This window comes from Gossypium arboreum, chromosome 6 (assembly GCF_025698485.1).
Source record: "Gossypium arboreum isolate Shixiya-1 chromosome 6, ASM2569848v2, whole genome shotgun sequence".
NCBI lineage: Eukaryota > Viridiplantae > Streptophyta > Magnoliopsida > Malvales > Malvaceae > Gossypium > Gossypium arboreum.
This window is the reverse complement of record NC_069075.1, coordinates 114,265,161-114,290,550: the sequence shown is the minus strand read 5'-3', so window position 1 is coordinate 114,290,550 and position 25,390 is coordinate 114,265,161. Positions and strand designations below refer to the sequence as shown.

Genomic DNA, 25,390 nt, shown 5'->3' with positions numbered 1-25,390 from the left:
AAAATTGTAACACCCCGAACCCGAGACCATCGCCGGTGTCGGACACGAGGGGTTAACAAGCCAAGTCCACATATTTTGCCCACCAATTTGACATTTCCAGTCAGGCTGGAAAACTGCGTCACCGTCGCCTTAAAAATCATATCTCGAGTTTCAAAACTCGGAAACTGGTTTCGTAAATTTTCCCTGAATTTAGACTCATATATCCATCCATGAATTTATTTCTAGAATTTTTGGTCAGGCCAATTGGTACAGTTTATTAGTTAAAGTCACCCATGTTACAGGGATCGACTGCTCTGACCTTCGAGCGTTACAACTTGAATATCTCTCTGTACAGAGCTTTAATACTGGTGCCGTTTGTTTCTAGTGAAACTAGACTCAAAATGGAATCTGTACATATAAGGCATGACTCCTAATTCTTTCTGGATAATTTATAGTAAATTTTTAAAGTTGCGACAGGGGACCCAGAAACCGTTCTGGCCCTGTCTCACAATAGCTTTAATATCTCTTAACGTGTAACTCCTATGACAGTTTCGTTTCTTCCATATGAAAATAGACTCCTCAAGGTTCATTTACATAGCTTATTCGCTATTTAATACCATTCCTACAATGTTTGGTGATTTTTCACATTCACGTCACTGCAGCTGGCAGCATCTGTTTTTAAGGTAGGTCTTGCCTATTTTGTAGTCTCCATGAACCAACTAGTCTTGCCATACATAGGTTCACATATGATCATTTTAACCATACCAATGGCTGATCATGTGACCAACACTCCCATTTCCAATCCATGATCACATCATGACACCATATATATATATATACAAACCGCAAATAGTCTAAGTTCAGACTTCACTTTTACGAGCCATTTTCGCATGGCCGCATACATATACATCACAACATATTTAAACCAACAAGGGTAGTCCTATACATGCCATTTCAAAGTTCAACCAAAAATTATACCAAAGTGGAGGCTTTGATAGTGTAGATGACTTCGACTTTAATGATCCCGAATCCGATTGCTATCGAGCACAATCTATAAAATAGAGAGCCAAAGCAACGGGTAAGCATATTTATGCTTAGTAAGTCTCAAGCAATAAAATCAGCTTTAATTAAAGCAATACATTCACATAACCAAATACATCATTTCATTAATACACATTCACATAATCATACTTACTTCACCATCCCAACTCTTATGTTCATACACAAATAACGGCTTCGTTAAGGCCGATAACTCGTTCCATCATAGGAGCGGATATGCATACGCTCTTACTCCTAGCGCGTAAAGCACACACCACACTTACCTTGTTATTGGGAAATTTCACAAGTGCATTAGCTGAAATTTTCCAGCAAGCTTATAATTTTCAAATCACATACCTTGAGTTTAACCGGATGTAGCTACTCATTCAAACGCCTTCGGGACATAGCCCGGTTATGGTAACCCGCACCAAGGCCTACGGGACTTAACCCGGATATCACGATTTGCACAAATGCCTTCGGGTCTTAGCCCGGATTTAACAACTTGCACGAATGCCTTCGGTCTTAGCTCGGATATATTTACTAGCATAAATGTCCTCGGACTTAGCCGGATATCACAATTTGCTCATGCACCCATAATCAATAATCATTACACATTCCTATTTCATTTCACATAATTCGAGTAGGGTCATTTCTTGAGGACTTACCTCGGATGTTGTCGAACGACTTTTACGGCTATTCGATCACTTTTTCCTTCCCCTTGTCCAATTGTGGCCCTCTAAGCTCTTGAGCTAATTCAAACAAATTTAATTTATTAAAACCTCATTATGCTAGTTTATGGCGAATATGACAAGGAGTCTAAATGGTCATATGGCCACCCTTTAGCTTGAGTACACAATGGTCATGCACATTTTATACTACATCAAGCAATTCAATACAATTCATTCAAGCATCAAGGAAAAGCTAAGGCCATCAATCGGCTACCTAAGGCCGAATATACATGTCCAATTTGAGGCCAATTATACACTTAACACCACACAAAAACAGCATGCATTTTACTAGTTAATGCTTTACATATTGTGGCTCAATACTTATAATATATCATCAAGCACTCATAAGGCCGATTATACTTAGTCATACTTGCACCAAATCAACAATAAATTCCAAGATTTCCACATCATAGGTATACTAGGCCGAATGTACTTGAAATTTCACAAACATTCTTCAACATTTTCTTCTTTAAACAAACATATTCATCACTTCTTCATAATCAAAATATCATGTGCAATCATATATACACATATAGGTGCAAGGCGAAATTCAAGGTGTACATAGCCATCCAAAACACAAATTTTAACTAACATGCAAGAAGCATAAACCATGCTCATGAATGCTTCATGGCTGAATACATCATAATCATGCCCTTTCAACTTCGGTCATGGTTAAACAAAAGAAAACTCAATGTCTTACTCAAGATTACTACAAAGAATTTCAAGAGTAGACAATCCATCATTGCATGCATCATTAGCAAGCTTCACACTTAGCATGCAATGGCTTTAACACAATAACAACTTTGGCCAAATACCATTTCCATGGCATAACAAAGATTTGAACCATGGCTAACATGCACATCAAGTTAGCAACCAAAACATGCATGAAACTCCTAACACAACCTCATACATACCTTAATCTTGATGCAAATTTAGCCAAATCTCCTTCTAGATCTCTTCTAAACCAAGCATGAAGCAAAAATCCTCCCCCTTTTTCCTTAGTATTTTCGGCCAAGAAGTGAAAATGGATGAACAAAAATTTCTCCTCTCTTTTCCTCTACTCACGGCAACAAGGGGCATCCAAGCTCATCTTTCTTTTTTTTTTTGTTCATTTTTTATGCTAATTTTATTATATTACTTCATCCATAACTCACTAGCCAAACATGTTGGAAACATGTTTTCCTTGCCCATCATACCCACCTTGGTCAGCCACTATAGTCAAATTTGGGAAATTTGACATGCAAGGACAACATTTCCTAGTATGCATCAATAGGCCACTTCAACATTTGCCTACCTCATTTCTAAGTTTTCTCACACAAGTCCTTTCTAGTGAAATTCACCTTTATAACACTAAATCGAAACATCAAAATGTCATACACAAATTAACACATATCATAGGCATCAAAATAAATTTTTAAATTATTTTTATGCCTCGATTTTGTGGTCCCGAAACCACATCCCGACTAGGGTCAATTTTGGGCTGTCACATTTGAAATATTTGATGACTCAAAAAGATTTGAATTTGAGGCAAAGAAGATGGTTAGAGTTAATTAAAGATTATAAGCTAGTGATCGATTATCACCCAGGTAAGGCAAATGTTGTTGCTGATGCTTTGAGTAGGAAATATTTGTTTGCATTAAGAGCTTTGAACATTAGTCTAGCCTTATCAGATGATGGTTTTATCTTAGCTGAGTTGAGAGCTAAACTGATGTTTCTTGAAGAAATTTGTGAAGCTCAGAAAAATGACAGTGAGTTGTTAGCCAAAAGAGATCAGTGTGAGTCGAATATAGAGTCAGATTTTTAGATCAGTTCTAACGGTTGTTTGATGTTTAGAGACAAGGTATGTGTACAGAAGAATGATGAGCTTATTCGAAAGATCTTACAGGAAGCACATAGTATTTCTTTGTCTATTCATCCAGGTAGTACAAAGATGTATAATGATTTGAAGAAAATGTACTGGTGGGTAGGAATGAAAAGGGACATTTCAGAGTTTGTTTCTAGATGCTTGATCTGTTAGCAGGTAAAGGCCGAACATCAGGTACCTTCAAGTTTATTACAGCTTGTGCTAGTCCCTGAGTGCAAATGGGGTCGAGATACTATGGATTTTGTGACAGGATTACTGTTGACACCGAGAAAGAAAGATGCAGTATGGGTTGTGATTGATAAGTTAACGAAGTCGGCTCATTTTATCCCAGTTCATATGGATTATGCATTTGAAAAGTTGGCCGAGTTGTATATTTCAGAGATAGTTAGACTACACGGGGTACCATTATTGATCATTTCAGACAGAGATCCCAGATTTACTTCACGGTTTTAGAAGAAATTACAAGAGGATTTGGGCACAAAGTTGAGTTTTAGTACAGCTTTCCATCCTCAAACCTACAGTCAGTCAGAGAGAGTTATTCAGGTACTTAAAGATATGCTTAGATACTGTGTATTGGAATTTCAAGGCAGTTGGGAAAAATATTTACCATTAGTAGAGTTTGCCTACAATAATAGTTATTAGCTGAGTTTGAAGATGGCACCTTATGAAGCTTTGTATGGACGTAAATGTCACACACCATTGTATTGGACAGAGCTTAAGGAAAATTAGATTTACGGGGTTGATCTAGTTAAGGAAACAGAAGAGAAAGTAAAAGTCATCAGAGATTGCTTGAAAGCAGCTCCAGATAGACAAAAGTCGTATGCAGATTTGAAGAGAAAAAAGATTGAGTATCAAGTTGGTGACAAAGTGTTTTTGAAAGTATCCCTGTGGAAGAAATTTCTCAGATTCGGCAAGAAAGGCAAACTAAGTCCACGTTTTATTGGACCGTTTGAAGTGATTGAGAGAGTCAGACCATTAGCATATCGGTTAGCTTTGCCGATTGAGTTAGAGAAGATTCATAATGTATTTCATGTGTATATGCTACGTCGTTATCATTCAGATCTGTCACATTTGATTTCTTAGACAGAAGTTGAGATTCAGCCAGACATGACTTACGATGAAGAACCGGTAAAGATTCTAGCTCGAGAGGTAAAGCAATTAAGGAACAAAAGTATTGCACTTGTGAAAGTACTATGGAATAGACATGGGGTAGACGAGGCTACATGAGAGCCCGAAGAGGCTATGCGAAAATAGTACCCAAATCTCTTCACAGGTAAGATTTTCGAGGATGAAAATCCCTAAAGGGGGCAGAAATGTAACATCCCGAAATAGGGCCTAAACGGAACAGTGGTTACGAAACAACAAATCCTAGGAAGAAAAATTTATTTTATTATCATTTTAAGGTCTATGGCATGATTTCATGATTGTGTGAAAATTTCGTTTAGAAATTTTATCGATAACGGGTCCAATTTGATATTTAGGACTATATTGCAAAAGTTGTAAAATGTGAGTTCTAGTTCACAAAGGTATCCAGTAATTTTGAGTAATGGGTTTTTAAAGTGGAGGTCTTTGGATAGCAATTAGACAATTATACTAGGTTGGACAAAAATACCTAAAGGAAAATAAAACACCATAGTTTTTAATTAAGGGCATTTTGGTCATTTAGTTATTAAAATCAATTAAAAACAAAATTAAAAGCCAATTTTTTTCCATCTTCTTCATTAGGCCGAAATTTCAAGGTTTCTCCATAGCTAGGGTTTGTTCCAAGCTTCCAAGCTCCATAGTAAGTGATTCCAAGCCCCATTTTTAATGTTTTTTACGTTTTTGGAGTCCCGGTAACTTGATTAAGCTTATTCTAGCAATAATTCAACCTAGGGTTCATATTTGGAAAAATATACATAGGTGAAATTTGTGTATTTTTGTGTTTTATGATACAATATGAGGTTTTAAATTATGTTATACAACTTGTGCTACTCGGTTTTAAGTGAAAACGAGTAAATAGGCTTAATCGGTAAAAATACCTAATAGTCATAAGTACATGTTAGAGTGAGAATTTGATGTTGTCATAGAAGGGAAAAATGATCAGCATGTCATAAAACATAAGAACATAGGATGAAGTTTAAATTCCGAGCCTTGGGGAAAAAGTGTAAATATGTAAAAGTTTAGGGGCAAAAATGTAATTTTACCAAAGTTTGGGTCAAGGACTGTTTTAATAAATGTGAGTATTAAATAAGCTAAATTTTTTTATTATATATCAAGAAGAAAAAATTCAGAGTTAGACCAGGGAAAGAAAAAGATAGTGGACTAAATCAATATAGTTGCTCGTATTTTGTTTCGAGCTAAGTTTGCCGTAAATAAATGCAATATTCTATTATTTTATGATAATTTTGTTAATTTCCAGCATGTGTATATTTATTTTATGAAATTATTCAAAGAAGACTCAAGCATGAATTGACGGAGAAGTAATTTCAAAAAGTCCCGATTGAACCTTAGGAATGTGTAGGATACAAATGTCATGACATTAGGGTTTAAGGATACCATGTAAGACCATGCCAAGGCATGGCAATTGGTAAGGCTTCTAAGGCAAGGAAATCATGTAAGACCATGTCAAGACATGGCATTGATAAGTTACTATAAGGCAAAGGTCCCATGTAAGACCATGCCAAGGCACGGCATTGGTGAGTTCATAAGGCAAGGATACCATGTAAGACCATGTCAAGACATGGCAATGGTAAGTTTCAAAAGGATACCACGTAAGACCATGACTAGTCATGGAAATGGTAAGGTACCCGCGTATCCTTAGTATTCCAAGTTGTTCAACGGGAAAATTTAAAGAGAATATCAAGGTAAGGTAATGTAAGACGAGTTATACTAAAAAGGTAAGACAAGTTCATGCTATAAGAGCAAAGGTAAGTACATAATGTTCATGTATGCTTGATAAGGAAAAAGGTAAGTAAAATGTATTAATAAATTTGATTAAGTAAGTAAGTATTTAAGTAAGTGAGTAAGTGAAGAAGTTTAAAATATGTCTATAACAATTAATGAAGTTGCATTAAGTAGTATCATACCAAGTAGTAAGATAATTCTTATGAATGTTTTTATTTATTTGCATGCAAACTTACTAAGCTTAATGCTTACCCCTTTTATTTTCCTTCTTTTTATAGTTTTGTTAAGCTAACTCGGGGATCGTAAAGTACGTCGGAGGTCCGGGCACACTATCACAAGGATTATTTTGGTATAGCTAGTCGTTTCATTTTGAGTATGGCATGTATAGCATCGTAGCCATTTTGTGTGTATGATCTTATGATATGGCTGATGAATGGTATGTAAATGCTTGATAATGATTAGCTGTTGGAATGGCTAATCAAGGACATGTTTGGTGTTATGTATGCCTAAATGCTAGTTATTCCATGGAAATCATGAAAAAAGTGAAATTAGCTTTAAAATAGTATCAGACAACAATAATGACGTGAATTTTGAAAATCACTAAAAATAGTAGAAATGGATTTAGATAGTTAATGAGATATAGAATTAAATCTTGATGAGTCTATTTTCATATGGATGGAACAAAATAGGTATATGAGTTATATTTTATGATATATTAAAATTTTTGTGAAACAGGACCAGAGCGATTTCTGGATCCCCTGTTTTGACTTTGGAAATTCACCAAAAATTGTAATAATAGAATTAGAAGTCATTGTTTACATGTGAAGATTCCTTATTGAGTCTAGTTTTACGTGAAAGAAACAGAATAATAATTGAAACTCTTTACAGGGAGATATTTAATTCGTAATACACAGGGGTCAGAGTAGTCAAACCCTGAAATAGGGGAGATTTTAACTAATAAAATGTACTATTTGGCCTAACAAAAAATTCTATAAAAACTTTAGTTGATAGACATATGAGTCTAGTTTTAGGGAAAATTTATGGAATTGGATTTCAAGTTTTGTAGCCCGAGATATGAATTTTTAAGCGACTATGATGCTGTTAGCCAGCTTGTCTAGAAGTTCTAAAATATATTGTTTGAGTTGTTTAATTAATGAATTAAGTCCGTTAACACCTCGCGCTCGACTCTGGCGACGGTCTCGGGTTCGGGGCGTTACATAGCCTGGGCACACGCCCATGTCCTAAGGCTGTGTCCTTCACACGGCTGAGACACACGGCCGTGTCTCTGCCAGTATATTTACTACTGGGCATTCTGTTTTGCATAATTAGTGTGCAGGGGACACACGGCTGGATCACACGCCTATGGCGCAGACCGTGTCTCACATGGCCTAAACTCATGCCGTTGCGTCTAACCGTGTGGACAATATCTAGGCTATTTTTCAAACCATTTGCCACCCTTAAACACTCACATACTTACACTCACTTCATGGCATGTAACATGGCACAGTTGATTACTCAAGCATTCACATTCATGGTTAAATTATGACTTGGTAATGTCAACATATCACCTATTCAAACTATCATGCTTTCATATGACATTCCACACCAATTTAATATTTATCCATCATCTTTGCCAAACTAGTTTCAAGTTACACATTTTCACCACATTTATTGTATTACACATTAATCATATTTCATACACCAAACATACATGCCATCCATCATACTCATTAACCATAAGCAACCATAACCACATTAATGCATAAACACATTTGCTTGCATGCACCAAAAGTTAGGGTTACAACCCAAATAGTCAATATGAGCCACCTCTCATGGCCATATACAAAAATAATCATAGTACTTTCATGATCCAACTCATTTGACTAATCAATATGACACATAACAAAAAGACCAAGTCCCTATACATGCCATACTCAAAATGATAAGACTAGCTATATCCAAATATTCAATTGATAGTGTCATCGAGTCTTCGACATCCTCCGATCCTTAAGCTAGCTTGGCAACGCTATAAGAAAAGGAAAAGAAAGAAGGTAAGCATTAAAGCTTAGTAAGTTCACATGCAAATAAAATACAACTTAAATAAGTATTAATCATACATTTAACATAATAAACATAATCTTGCATTTTATCAAATCTTTTAAACTCATTATTCATATAAATATTCATATTCTCACCACAAGCTCATCATATCTCATGACATTCTGATGAGTTCGATGTACATACCTGTGCCTACTTGCACATAATAACTTACTTTCTCCTCTTCGACGTATTCATCAAGATTGTTCGTTGAACTTCCTTTAGAACTACCCGTTGAACACTCGAAATACTATCACATACATTGGAATCTCGCACCTAAGTGTCTCATATGTAGCCAATGCTACGTCATATCACATATCACATGTTGCTGGTTTTTGAGCTACACCCAGGTCTGCTCACATAGGCTATTGAGTATCCGCAACACATGCCAGACTACCCAGACATCGGTAGAATATACAAGACCAGTACCCTGACGCCAAAACATGTGTCACATACATCATGAACCCAGACCATAACTCAATGAGTTCAGATGTCACATATATCATGAACTCATACCACAACTCAATGAGTTCAGATCACATAGTTCACAGTGACATGTCACTTGTATCCTAAACTATTCTTAAGGTTTAAACGAGATTCTTTGACACCACATTTCTGTCGAACTTGCTCGTAACGTTGATTTCAATACTTATAGCACCAATCATATATTCATAGGATAATCAAAGTATAATTCACAATAAAATTTAGGCAATAAAGACATGATACAACAGCATATCAAATATGTAAGTACTTATCATACATGCAATATTAACGGATTTAAAGTATGGTACATGTTGCATTATCTGCAAATGAACTTACCTCGATACAAAATGATAGAAACGAGCCTAATCCTTTTAAACCTTGTTTTTCCCATGATCAAGACCAGAATCACATTTTTCTTAATCTATAATGTCAAATTTAATTTGTTCAGTACACACATTGTTCATATCGACCCATAACACATACTTTGGTAAAATTACCATTTTACCCCTAACTTTTCACTTATTTACACTTTAGTCCCTAGGTTCGTAAAATGAAATGCATGTAATTTCTTGGTTACCCAAGCCTAGCCGATTCATATTCTAACTCATATCAGCCCATAGTTTCCTTTATTTCACATTTCAACTACTCATTTTTACACCTTTTACAAACATGTCCTTTTTAGGTGTTTTCACTAAAAATCACTTAGCAAAAGATGTTTATCACTCATCAAACATTCATATTCCTCCATTAAACATCAAAATACAACCATGTCACACATGATTAAATTTCATACATGAACCCTAGCTCAAAATAATGGTAGAAATGGCTAGATCGGTTGATGACAACTTAAAAAATGTAGAGAACATTAAAAAAGAGACTTGGGAGCACTTACAATCAAGCTTGAAAATGTTGAAAACCCTAGCTATGAAGACTCCCCCAAATTTTGGTACCCTTAGAGAATATGGACTTCATTTTTACTTGATTTTTCCCTTTTTATTCTTTTATTTGCCAAATGACCAAAATGCCCTTAAGGCCTTTCTTTCAAAATTTTCCTATTCATGCCCATTTTTGTCCAAAATTTTAGAACTTGGTCAAATTTCTATTTAAGGACCTCTAATTAATAATCTAATGCAATTTCATGCTTGAAGCTTCTAGAATATAATTTTTACAACTTATTCAATTTAGTCCCTAAAGTCAAATTGGACACTTTAGGCATATACTTTCTTCATGAAAATTTCACTCAAACATGTAGTCATATCATGGATCATCAAGTAATCATAAGATAATTATTTCTATTTTGGATTTGTGGTCTAAAAACCACTGTTCCGACTAGACCCTAATTCGGGATGTTACACTATCAGTCCAGTTAGTCAGATCTATTAGATCTAGTGCCCTAAGTGTAGTATTCTCGTCTAAGTACACTTGTAATTTTTTGAACATATTCATGAATTACATTAATACTTTGTATACCTTTTTCAAATGGTTTTTGCATGTAAAGCAAAATGGAAGCAAAAGTTTCTCATTGGTAGTCTAATGTTTAACTAATACTAAGGGGTATTACGTGGTCAGATCATAATACGATGAGACAACTTGTATTAGTAGACAAAATTAAACATGTCCTTAGTCTAATCGAAAATGAGCAAACCAATTGAAAGAATAATATTTCGTCCAATTGAGAAGATGTCTTGTCTTAGGCATCGGAGCATATAACTCCTAAAAGATAGAGACTTAAATGTGATTGACTAGACTGACAGAACATCAGACTAGACCGAAGCAAAATAGATCTTGAATTTTTTTATGGATTTATTTACTTGTGACGTTCATAGTGTGACATACCTAAATCCTGAGTGGATGGCAGGCTATGTATGTGTGACTCGTTCACTTTGATTTAAGTAAAAGTCTAAGTTCAAAAAGATAAGGAAATGAAAGTTGGTGCATTGGGTGTACAAGTTTTGCTATATGTAGCATCATTCACAATAGTGAAATTCATAGCCCAAAACATGGGTAAATGATATCCTCTCTCAATGGCATTACATGGTTGATGAAAAGTAAACGTGGCCACGGGTCGTTCTTCTTTGTGATGGATGACTTGATCACAATTTGACATTGATTGACTTTTCATGAAAGAAGATATAATGGTTTCCATGAGACAAAATAGGATTATATTGAGAGATCGAATAATATCCCAAAGAGATCAAGGATATCCTAATAAGGTAACACACTTATAACAAGGTCATTGGACGAGTATTGAGCAGTTGCTTTCATAATGGTATATCGTTAAGGAGAGCTCAGTCACGATACTATAGTGGAATAACTTTGTGACTAAATGAGTTTATAATTAATAGGATAAAAGCTGAAACTTAATTATAAATCATTTGAGCCCTAATTACATATATCCAATAATCCCGTTCACTCCGCTAGCTCGCTGAAACCATAAATTAATTGCGAGTTTGAATAGAAATAAATAGAATGAATAGGAAAAGAGAAATGAAAAAAATTCAGGAATGATTTTGGTTTTTTTCAAAATTAAAAAATGAAATCATTTAGAAATGAATGTAGGTTCCAAAAATGGAAATGGAAATGGAAATGACCTATTTACAATTCTATATGGATTGCTTAAAAAAGACCAGAAGAATGAGTTTATGTTGTTTTCGCTGTTTTAAAGCCTGAAAATGAAAATAAACCATTCAGTCATAGTGAACATGCTAAGTTATGAAATATTGAATAGATTTTCTCGATATTTTACTTGGGGTAAAATCATCAAAAGTTTACTAGAGGTAAAATAGGGATGAGAAAACTATTTAATATAGAATATTAAAGTTTATTTTGTGAAATAGAAAAACTGAATCGGGTTCGATCACATTACAAAGTATTGGGTCAAAAGGCCCAAGTAGTACTCGTAATTGGACCTGATGTGAGAGAGGCCCAAATCCCCATCATAATACCTATGAGGGGAAGCAAACCCTATTAGTCCCTTTCCCTATTGGTTTCTATTAAATAAGAGAGAATTTTCATTTTCACCCCAAATAAAAGAGAGAAAAACTTTTCTAGTTCTGTGTTTCGATTCAAATGGTTTGAGCCTGCACTCAAAGTAGTTCGTGATACGAGAATAGCAGAAAAGATCATTTGGTTGGAAGCTAGGAAGAACGAACGTCAGCTAAGCCGAAAACATATGTTTGAATTTGGCCTAGGTTTATTGCTATAAATATCACAAACTGAGTTGGTTTTCAAAACTTCAATTTTTTCTTGTGCAAGAAAATTGTTTCCAAACCAGATTTTTCCAACAATTGTTATCAAAGCCAAGTTGTGATATGTTTATGGTGTAAATCAATACTTAATCTCTCTCTTCATCTTGTTTGATTAACATTAGATAAGATTTGGTATTCTTGTGATTAGTCACATGTTTAAGGGAATGTATGTGAATGAATGTGATATTATATATATTTTATATAATTATTATTTTTGACATGAATGAATGTGATATTATATATATATTTTTTATATAATTATTATTTTTTGTCAAGGTTGTGGTTCTTAGGATATAGGATGTGGACTATTATCTGTACGTAGGATTATTTTTTGATACAGAATTTGTGAGCCGGAAACGGACATAGGACATAAATGTAATTTTTCTATACAACGAGGAGAAGATGGAGCGATAATGGTTGAAGACAGAAGGAATGCCCTATGGTGAAAAACTATGTAACTTTTGGTTTTTCATTTATTTTCTAAAAATAGAACCATGAAAATATTGGCGACAATTTTATTTAATTACCCATCTTATTATTTATTTGTTTAGTAATTGTTAATAATATAATTATGATATATATATATATATATATATATATATGTATGTATGAGCTGATCCACAGTTGACCAATTAAGATAAGAAGTGTGGTAATGATAAGGTGCTTGTTTAGGATTGGACATGGAAAGGACAGGTGTGGTTTTTAAGCGGTCGAATACGACTCACCTCCCTTTCCTGAGCTTACCTGTGCATGGTTCACATTCACTCTTTCATGTTTTTCTTTAAAAGAAAAACGGTGGAGAATCAAAAATTTTTATATTTATAAATGTGAATATTATAAAATTTCCATAGCATGTGATGCATATATGAGATAAGCATGACATATAGATTAGGGAAGAATGCCACATGTACTTATCATGCATATATTGATCATTCATGATTGAAACTGGAAATTAAAAACCTTGCATATTTTTAAAATATTGAGTGGGAGAAGGTTCCTAAACAAGACCTATGGTCTCCATCAATAGTCTCTTATGATTGCATAAAATAGACTTGCCCTAAGGTAGACATCGTCGTGTAGATTTCACTGAGAAGACTTTCTAAAAGTAAGCAAAAATTTCTTATGATCATATGATAGTTGGACCAGCCTTTTTGGTAGGCATTATCATGCGATACATTAAGAAATTATGTCTACAAAGAGGATAACTAGTCATAGCATGCTACTTGGTGAGATTGTCCCAAGATAACTCATTTGTGGTGCATGATGTGATAAGTGTTGAGTTGATGGTTATACAGTCAAGATCATCTAGTTAAGTAACCCCCCAAGGAGCTATACTTATGTTACAATAATGGTCAAATGCTACACTATTATTAGTACGTGTGTGTAATAACCAAACTTTAGCTAAATCAGAATAGTGGTTTCGGGACCACAAATTCGAGGTCTTAAAATTATTTTAATATTATTTTTGATGTTTATGGCATGAAATTAGATATGTGTGAAAGTTTCTTGAAGTAATTGTATCGTTTTATAGCATAATTTGAGAAAAAGGGACTTAATTGCGTAAAATGCAGAAGTAGCATACTATAAGTTAAGAGTGCCCAATTGCTATAGTTTATTAACTTTGAAGTCCTTATGTTGTAAATAGACCATGTTTAGTGGAATTTTTCATAAATAGCCATCCATTAAATGAATTATTAATGTTTATAACAAAGGTTATTTTTTGTAATTTAAGAATTTAAGCTTAAATAATTTAAAAAAAAACAAAAAATGTGGTCATTCTGTCCATCTTTTATAGCCGAATGAAGCAAATAAGAAACTAAAATATGGTTTGAAATTTTGGCACTTACAAAGCTTGCTTGAGGTACAGTTTTAGCTCGGTTGTTATTGATTTCTACGTTTTTGTGATCGTTGCTTCGAGTACTAGCTAGCCTGTGCCTTAATTTTTGAGTTTGTTGGGGATTTTGTAAAATTCGATTGATAAATTTATGAGCTTTATGATGGTTTATGATGAATTATGGAAGTTAGATGATAGATTTTCATGTTATGTTCAGTGATTTTTTATGAAAATGCTATTTAGGGATTAAATTGAAAAAAATGTGAAATCTTGTGGTTAAAAGTGTGAAACAAATGAAGATATCGGCTGTTATGAAGCTATACAAAATTCGGCTAGCATGAGTTGTCCTTAAATTTAATGAATTTTCAATTTTATGAAATAGGGACTAAATTGCAAAAAATGTAGAAGTTTAGGGCCAAAGTGCAGATTGGCTAACATATGTGTTTGTGGACTAAATTGAATGTGTTTATGAATAAAAGAGTTAATTTTGAATGTATATAGATCAAGAATGAAAGAAATTGGATTTAGATCAGGGGAAATCGAAAGTTAACGAATAGTCAATCCGGCCCCTCTATTCCGACTACGAGGTAAATTCATATACAAATGAATGTCTTTAAATTGAATTATATGTGTATACTTATCATTGAAAGTTTATAAATTTTGAACGAACAATTACAAACAAGAATCGACAGAGTTACGATATCCCAAAGTCCCGTACGAACCTTAGGAATAGTATAGGATACGAATGTCATGACATTAGGTTATCAAGATGTGATTACATGTAAGACCATGTCTGGGACATTGGCATTGCATTGAGATTATGTATAAGACCATGTCTGGGACATTGGCATCGTTAATCAATTTCGTGTAAGACCCTGTCTGGGACAGTGGCATCGATATGTGATAACACGTAAGACCATATCTGGGATACGGTATTGTACGAGCTTATGTGATTTCTGAGTATCCTTAATGATTCCAAACGGCTCAACGAGAAAACTCAAGTCGAGAATGAATATACGAAAGAGCTAAGTGACTCGGTACGTATGAAATTCATACTAGTATTGAAAAAGGGGAAGTATGTGATGAACTCGATTAAGACATTGAATATATGTTCAATGAGAAAGCTTTGTGAATTTGAATGTGATTAGTTATGTTTAGCATACATGAATTAATATGCAAATGTTCATGTGATGAATTTATTTGTATATGGTTTACTAAGCTTTTAAAGTTTACTTTGTGTGTTGTTTCCCTGTTTTATAGATTATTGAAGCTAACTCGGACTTGGGGATTGTCGGGAAAACGTCATCACACTATCGATCATCTCATTGGTACATTTGGGAGCTTTGTATATATGGTATATGGCATGTATAGGCTAGTGTCATATTGGTATGTTTTGAGTTATGATTTAGCCATGAGATTTGGCTTGTAAATGTTAGTGTGTATGGCCATTTAAGTTGGCTTGAATTATATTTTTGATAAGTGATATATGTGATGAATATAATGCCTTATATGTTGGCTTGTTTTGGTATGTTTGCCATAGTTGTTGATATAGCTAAATGGTTGTTCATTTGGTTAATTATTAGTTGATGTATTAATGCTTGGAAGATTGTCATATTGTGGTTGATTTTGAGATAATGATATGGTGCAATTTATGTCATGATATAGAAGATAATTTGATGAGGAAATGCATTTAGGACTTATGTAAGTCTTGATGATTTTGGCATATTGATTTGTTATGTTTTTGAATATGGAATTGAGTAGTTGAAATGGTTAAGGATAGATGGCATGATTTGTGTATGAATTGGCATGTTTTGGCTGCCTATATATGTAATGAAATGGTACTATTTTTGTTATTCTGTGTGTATGAGATAAAGGTGGCAAATTGGCTTGTCAAATGGCCTATTTTTGTCCATATGGGCAGAGACACGGGCGTGTGTCTCAGCCGTGTGCGATACACGGTCATGCTACATAGCCGTATGTCCCCTAGGGTAACCCTTCAAATTAAATTCAGTATACCCTACAGGTTTGGCACGACCTAGACACACGGGCATGTCTACTAGTCATGTGTGGCACATGGGCTAGCACATGGGCATGTGGTCGGCCGTGTGACCCAAGTCAGTAACCCCTCCAGTTTTCCCACGGCCATGACACATGGACGTGTCCTTTGCCATGTGGTGCGAGTTAGTATGTATGCCCTATTTTCACACTGCCTGTGTCACGAGCGTGTCTGGTGACTGTGTGAGGCACACAGCCTATTCACATGAGCATATGACCTTTTAATGTTGAAAAATTTTCTATGTTTCTCAAAGTTTGCAAAAGTTATCGGTTTAGTCCTGAACCACTTCTAAGCATGTTTTAAGGTCTCGTAAAGCCTTATAAGGGACAATGTGAATGATTTGAATGGGTTTTATATATGAATGCATAAATGTATATGTTATGCATGTGAACGATGTGTATTGATCGGTAATGCCTTGTAACCCTATTCCAACGATGAATACGGATTAGGGGTGTTACAGTGTAAATTCCTAAGGAATTAGGTTCATGTACTAATTGGATGGAAATCCATGTTCTTACTAGTTTATCATGATCTCTGATGTCCACAGAACTAACTAAAAATTTAACTAAGGCAAGTACACCTATCAATTGATAGTATAGCTACGGTGAACAAAGATATTGTTCCCACGAAGACTAAAGGTACTAGCAATTACCATCTTTCTATTATTTAACCGAATAATTTGGGTGATTGATTAAAAAGTAAAATTAACTAAATTAATTAATTAACGAATACGAAAAAGAACAAACCATGAAAATAATCAAGTAACAACCAAGTAGCAAAACAATACTTAGGAAAGAATTCGCCTTGATTTTATCTGTTACTATCAATATAAATTACACAATTTCCTTCCATAGTAACTTGATTCGTAGAAATCCCTAAATTATGCAAATATCTCTTTCGAGCATAAGAGTAACTGACTATATGCTGATTAATTGAAATTTCTTTCTAATTAAAACCCTTATTATCGCATTAACTCGTGCTAGGGATTCCCCTATTAGATTTGACTTTAATATGGATTCCCCTATTTTTAGGACTACATGCAACTCCACTCAACTATGCAATATCTACTCTTAAATAGGGTCATTCAATCACCGATTTAAGCATATCAAACATGGATTAATAATTTAGAAATATCAAACTAAAAATTAACCACACATAATTGAGAACAAGAAACTAAATATTTAATGCCTAAAATGAAAATCAAATGACAAAGTCCATCATAGGGTTTATCTCCCTTAGCTGTTTAGAAAATTAGTTCATACTTGAAAATAGAAACATCCAAGATACAGTATAACCAAAAGAAATAAAGAAACACATGATAATCTCTGAAGAAATCAACTGGGAATATTCAATCTTGATGAAAGTCAACTTCAAAATCAGCTTCAATGGTGTTTTTCGAGTTGTTTTCTAGAATATTCTCTGCCGACTCTCTCCTATCTTCTTATTTTTATCATACATACGTCTTAATGCCTAAAAACCTAAAAATCAGGAATATTTTGTAGTTCGATGCATAATTTTGTGAAATTGACATGGCCTACCACATGCCTGTGTGGTCTGGCCTTGTGGAATGGTTCCACCCTGTGGCTTCTGCAGCTTGTTTCGACGCTCCAAATTTCACTCGTTTTTAGCTCTTTTTGCTCCCATGTGCTTTATTAAGCATTAAAACATGAATTTAAAGGATTGGTAACATAAAATTCAAAATTAAAATTGGATAATCACCCAAAAATGCATTAAGAATGAGGTTAAAACATGTTACTTTTAGCATATCAAATATCCCCACACTTAAGTGTTTGCTTGTCCCTTGGAAAAATTCTCAATCCACATTCAAGTTAACTTCCTTCGATTTATTGTTTTCACTGATATTTCTTAAGATAATTTATAGATAATCATGCATTTGAAATTTAAACTAAAATGACACTAAAGAATACAAACAATCCAAGCAAAAACTTTTAAAGCACAGAAACATAGGCGTATCCTCTATCTCAATAATTACCTGAAAGTCAACTCAACAAGATTGAACAACCTCACTAAGGTTCACTCAAAGCACTCAAAGTATTTAAGGTTCAAGTAATGTGCAATCAACAGTTTAACAACAAATATTATTACCATAGGCTTACTTGAAAATCAATTCTCCTCGATTATATAACAAGATGACAAAGCAATAAAGAGGTATTTATAAGGTTGTAACGGTGCTTAGGTTAAGGGCGCAAAAAAAGTCAGAAAAGTTGGTTACAATGAAGGGACGAGTTAATAAGTTACCAAACCAAACTAGAAAAAAAATAGTTGCTGAAAAATAATTTACATCAACAAGAAATAAAAGGTAGATGTGAGCCTTTACACAAACAATGAGAATCACAATTCAAGCAAAAAAAATATTTTTATTATTTATTTATTTTTCCATTTTTCTAGAACAAAGAGAAAATTCAGCAATGCAAATGATGAAACATAATCAGGCACTAACCATATTGAATTTCGACAATAAGGTAGTCAATAAAAAAATGTTACAACATTAAAGTTGTTTATGAGTTAACATGAATGGTTGTTAAGTAAAAAAAAAGTGTTAGGATCAGTGGGATTTACTAAGGGGTAATACAACAGGTAAGCTATTTGAAATTTGATCGGGTTAAATCCTAAATGCCTTTATTATCTCAGTATATGAAACAAAAAATATGGTCTCAACAAGTATAACTGAAGCAAGTTCTAGAATAACAAATAAAGTTGACATGCTCACAACCAAACATAAAATAAGTCCAGAATAAAATATATGCTTTATAAGCTAAAAAACTTGCAAAAAAATTATGGTTTTGATGTAAAACTTGTAAATTTAAAAATTCAAGATAATTCTTTAGTTTAGGGAGACAACCTAAAATAATAATTTTTGAAAAAAAGGCTTATTAATCTGTTGTAATTCGGTGTAGCAGATTAAACCAGTTTTTGAACTTAAGAAGCCTGAATACAAGCATTTCTGTTATATTTTAATTAAGTTTCTTTACTTTTACTTATATCTAATAAAATGTGTGAATTTAGTAATTTATTGACCTTAAGGGTTGAATGAGGCCTAAGGGAGAGCAAATGTACTTCGTGAGTGTGCAGGAGACCATTAGAACGCGTTTTAGGCCAATACTGGATGATATGTTGAAACAAGGGAGAGCCGATGTCACAACATAGAGAGCAAATGTAACACCTCTTACCTGTATTCGACGCCAGAACATGATACGAGGCATTACCGGACTTAAACATAATCAAACACACACTTTTGAGCCGTAAATTTTTGTCCAAATTAAAACCATTAGCAAGTAATCACAGAGTCCCTAATACAAGCCTACGAGGCCCAAAACATGCTTTGGAAGTGGTTTGAGACTAAACCGAGAACTTTAGAAAATTTTGCAACACTTAGGAAAATTTTTCACTAAATAGGGGTCACACGCCCGATGGATCTGGGACACGCCCATGTGGGCAGGCCGTGTGGTCACACATGCCCGTGTCCCGAACCTGTGTAACTCTCTGTTTGTCACCCAAGAACAAATTGAAGACACATGGCCAAGTCTCACGTCCATGTGCTAGGCCATGTTATCGATTTAAAAATTATGATTTTTCATAAAATAGGTGCAAACTTCACACGCCCATGCCTGAGCCCTTGTCATCCACACGGCTGAGATACAAGCCCATGTCTCTACCCCGTGTGCTCGATTCTAAGCATTCTGTTTCTCAAAATTAAGGTGCAGGGGACACACAGCCCAAGCACATGCCTGTGGGCTAGCCAGGTGTCACACACGGCCTAGACACACACCCATGTGCCTACCCGTATGGACAAAAATAAGGCTATTTACCAAGCCGTTTTGCCACCCTTTGTTGCACACACCTACAAAACACAACATAGCACCAATCCCAACATTTACATACAACTAAATCATCCACAACATAAACATCAACACATCATTCACATGCTACCATCTATCATGCACAAACATCATATACTTCTCAACTTAATCAAGTAAATTCCCACATCCATGAAAAACATCATTATATAAAGTGATCATACCAAAAGTAGCCAATTTCAAATGGCCTTATTCAAAATGAACTTTCAACCAATATAAGCCAACACATTTGGCCAAATCAATTATGACACATAAAAAAATAGCCAAGTCCCCTATACATGTCATAACTCAAAATGTTGAATTCATTGGTACCAGAATATTTGTTGATAGTGTGAGCGAATCTCCAACGGTCTCTAATCCCTGAGCTAGCTTGGTGACACTATAAGACAAGGAAAGGAAGAGGAGTAAGCTATAAAGCTTAGTATGTCCCTATGCAAATAATAAGCATCATAACCACACATTTAATATACAATTAGCATGATGAAAATTAGCATGAATGTTACTAACATCTTATAGTCATAACTTACTCAATCACAACCTTACCAAGGGTTCATCACATATCGAGCTCATTACATATGAGTTTTACATACATACCTGTACCAACTCGCAATATAACCATAGTCTTTCACAAGTTTGACATTCCCGTTGAACACTCAGAATATTAACGGATACTCAAAAATATTGCACATAAGTGCCATACATGTAGCCAAAGCTACCTTACATCTCATAATACATATAGGCTCGTTTTCGAGCTATTCACGACCCTGCTCACATAAGCTATCAGTCAAGACGTAGCTACATAGTATTGCTCACCCAAGCTGTCAAGTATCCGCAACACATGTCAGATTACCCAGACACTGGTAGGATGTACGAGACCAGCAGCCGGATTACATAATCGCAAATACACATGGGTTCCTGGTGATATGTCAGTCGTATCCTATTCTATTTCTAAGGCTCAACCGGGAATTCTCGCTTGTTGAAGCTTTGTCGAATACGTCCAAAGAGTCAATCACAATTCATACAATATTACAGCATTTAAAACATAAATATAACAATACATTATTTACATATGAAATTACCTCGGTACAAAAATAGTAGGAATGAGACCAAATTGTCAAACACTTTGTTTTTCCCCCAATCTAGGTCCAAACCTCGTTTTTCTCGATTTATAATGACAAACATAACTTATTTAATACACACATTGTTCAATGCAGTCCAAAAATCATATTATGGCAAAATTACATTTTTGCCCCTAATGTTTCACATTTTTACAATTTAGTCTTTAGACTTGTAAAATGATTTTCATCCAATTTTTTCATTACCCAAGCCTAGCCAAACCATATACATGCTTATAGCAACCCACATTTTCCATTCAATCACACTTTTACTAGTTAATCTATAACTTTTACAAATAGGTCCTTTTTGACATTTTTTACCGAAAATCACTTAGCAAAAGTTGTTTATCTAACACCAAACATGCATTTTCTTCCATTAGACATCAAAATACACAAATATCTATCATGTTTCAAACCCTAGACCTTAATCATACCTCAAATTAGTGCTAGAAATAGGTAGATCAAGCTACAACGACTTCAAAAATGTAAAGAGCATTAAAAACGAGGCAAGAACGGACTTACAATCGAGATTGAAAGTTGTCCAAAACCCTAGCAATGGAGACCCTTCAATTTTTGGCACTAAGGGATGAAATTAGAAAGATGAACATCTTTTATTTTAGTTATTTTGGCTTTATTTACCAAATGACCAAAATACCCTTTATGCGTAACTTTAAAATTTTACCTTACCATGTCCATTTTTGTCCACTAACTTAACAAATGGTCTAATTACCATCTAAGGACCTTCAATTTAAAATTTCATAGAAATTAGACACCTCTAGCTTCTAGAACACAAATTTTGAATTTTTTGCAATTTAGTTCTTTTTGCTAAATTGAGTGCTCAAACGTCAAAATTTTCGAATGAAATTTCCAAAAAATCATTCCATAAAACTGTAGACCATAAAAATATAAGAAAAATAAATTTTTCTACGTCGGATTCGTGGTCCTAAAACCACTGTTCCGACTAGGCCCAAAATCGGGCTGTTGCAGCAAAATAGAGAAAGTACGAAATTAGCTACAAAGTCGCGACATACCCTTGAAGACTTCCCAAAGAGGAACATATTGATTTAGATGTCGTAAAATAGGTTTTGTGTGTCGCGACATCGACTCTTGAATGGAAATTAAACATGAAGCAAGGGCATTTTGGTCCGCACAATCGAACTTAAAGCTCAAAAATGTCAATTGACCTAAGGTTAAGGACAATGGCCACCTAAAGGCTATAAGTAGGCTCCTTTGGCACATGTTATGGACACCTTTTCATTGACCTAGTTTCTTTCTTTAGATTTAATTTTGTTTTCTTTCTTTCTTAGGTTTCTAGAGTTTAGTTTATTTGTTTGTTTTCTTCTTTCAAAAGATCTGAATTGTGGAATCATTCAAACTCTGTGGATTTGCACTTAATCTCAATACAATCCGGCTCTCTCATTTACTCTATCTTTTCGATTTAATTAGCATGCTTTCATTTTACATATATATATTGTTTATGAATGCCATAAGGAACTAATCCCTTTATAGGGGATTAACGAGTGGAGGTATGATTTATTAACTATTTGTAGGGTTACTTAACAAATCAGTTATTTGGGAAAGGGAGAACGTAAAACAAACTCTGTGTTTGACAACCATGGGAAGTCATCAAGGTCGTAATTAACCCAAAATTAGTATTGCCCATCCGTGAACACCTTAACCCTAAACTAGTCTGGACTGTAAGGTTGGAAGATAAGTAGTTCTTGTTGACTCATTATGTTAGTGGAAGATTGAAAGATCCAGGTATGGTAGTGATTAGTTTATTGAAGAGGAACTCGAAATGATAGGGTGACAAGATTTTGCCGGATTAGGGTGAAACCTAATAAGGGGATCCATAGATCGAGTTAATGCAACCCTAAGCGTTAATTAGTTTCAAGCTATACTATTGTTCGATAGGTACACTTGCCTTCATCGTGATAATAGTTAGTTTCAAGAACGATTCATTATAAATATTTAAAACCTGTCACGAATATCACGTACCAAGTTTTTGGCACCTTTTTCGGGGAGCTAAGATATTAGGAACACTCGATTTTTATTACTTTAGCCATTTTACTTTTATTGCAATTTAAATTTTTATTTTCTTTTCTAACTCTTCATTTATTTTCTTCTAATACGTTTTTCTAGTTTATGACCAGGAGAAACCCGTCAGGACCATTACTGTTTGATAGTGAGATCGATCGCACAGTTCACAGAAACTGAAGAGAAATAAGGCAAAGCTTACGTTACACAAAAGAGCAAAAGGAAGATACTTCAACCACCACCGAGGAGATGGCTGAAAACCAAGAAAATCCGCTACCTCCTGCGATTGCTGTTAATCAAAATCTTACTCCACGCACTATGTATGATTATGCTAAACCTTCTTTAATAGGAACTGAATCGAGCATAGTTAGATCTACTGTAGCTGTAAATACTTTTGAACTGAAACCTAACAATTCAAATGATACAAGAATTTGTTCAGTTTGATGGTTTGCAGGACGAAGATCCCAACACTCACTTAGCAAACTTTTTAGAACTATGTGATACATTTAAAATTAATGGCTTTTCTGATGACGCCATTCACCTTCGGTTATTCCCTTTTTCATTGAGAAACAAAGCTAAACAGTGGTTGAATTCGTTACCGCTGGGGTCAATCACTACTTTTCGCCGGCTAAAACGGCTATATTATGTAATGATATCTCTTCTTTTGTGCAGATGGATTTAGAGACACTCTATGATGTATGGGAGAGATACAAAGACCTTTTGCGAAGATGCCCTCACCATGGGTTACCACTCTGGCTACAGGTTCAAACCTTTCATAATGGCCTAAATCCTTCGACTCGACAAATGGTTGACGCAGCTACTAGCGGAACCATCAATAATAAAACACTTGAAGATGCTTATGAGTTTATAGAGGTGATGTCACCGAATAACTATTAGTGGAAAGTCATGAGGACAAAGCCAACGAAAACAACCGGTATTTATAACGTTGATTCGGTCCCCATGCTCTCTAGTCAGGTAGAACTCTTGAATAAGAAAATTGATGGTTTTCTTAGTTTTTCACAGGTTCACCCATTAATGCAGTGTAAACCAAGTGGAGGTGGATCGAACAGTTTAGAATGCGCACCTTATGGCCACAGCATGGAGAACAAGCAGTTAAATTACATGGGTAATAATCCTCGATCTCAAAACAATCCTTATAGCAATACTTACAATGCAAGTTGGAGGAATCACCCAAATTTTTCATAGGGAGGCCAAGGAAATCAGAAACCACCACCCCCTCTAGGCTTTCAGCAATCACCATACCAATAGGAGAAAAAGCCAAACCTTGAAGAGATGCTAACCAAATTCATCTCGGTGTCAGAGACTCGTTTTTAGAATACTGAGACGACACTTAAAAATCAGCAAGCATCAATCCAAGGGCTCAAAACTTAGATTGGACAGCTCGCCAAGTTGATTTCTAAATGACCACAAGGTAGCCTGCCAAGCAACACTGAATCTAACCCAAGGGAGCAACCAAGGCCAGAACCGGTGGTAAGCAAAGGTAAGATTGAGGTAGGCCAAAACGAACAAAAATCAGTAATTACAGAATATAAACCTCGTGTGCCATACCCCAATGCGACAAGGAAAGACCGCTCAGATGAACAATTTGGTAAATTCCTTAAACTTTTAAAGAAACTACATATTAACCTACCATTTATTGTAGCACTTTCACAGATGCCGAACGCAGTCAAATTTTTAAAGGAGGTTCTAGCAAATAAATGAAAGTTAGATGAAAGGTCGCATGTAGAGCCGAACGCGGTTTGCTCAGCCATTCTTCAGAATAAGCTACCCAACAAACTAAAATATCTAGGGAGTTTTATGATTCCTTGTTTAATTGGTAGTTTTTAGATGTCAATAATGCGTTGGCTAATCTAGGGGCTAGTATCAATGTTATGCCTTACAAATTGTTTAAGCAGCTAGGTCTAGGGAAACCCAAATAAATTAGCAGATAAAACTGTCAGATTTCCTAAGGGTATCATTGAAGACGTACTCGTTAAAATTGAAAAATTTATATTCCCAGTTGATTTTGTTGTTTTAGACATAGAAGAGGAAAATAATGTTCCTTAAATTTTGGGAAGGCCCTTTTTAGCAACTGCTAGAACAATTATTGGCGTTGGCATAGGTGAACTCACACTTCGTGTAGGAGA

The 25,390-nt window shown here is 34.8% G+C and overlaps 1 non-coding gene across 1 annotated transcript; it reads right to left on the bottom strand.

Moving 5' to 3' along the window:
- Nucleotides 1-23,882: 23,882 nt before the first annotated feature.
- On the bottom strand, nucleotides 23,883-23,989 carry LOC128294355 (small nucleolar RNA R71). Its single transcript, XR_008284667.1, has one exon. It is a non-coding gene; the product is annotated as a small nucleolar RNA R71 (small nucleolar RNA).
- Between the last annotated feature and the right edge of the window lie 1,401 nt (nucleotides 23,990-25,390).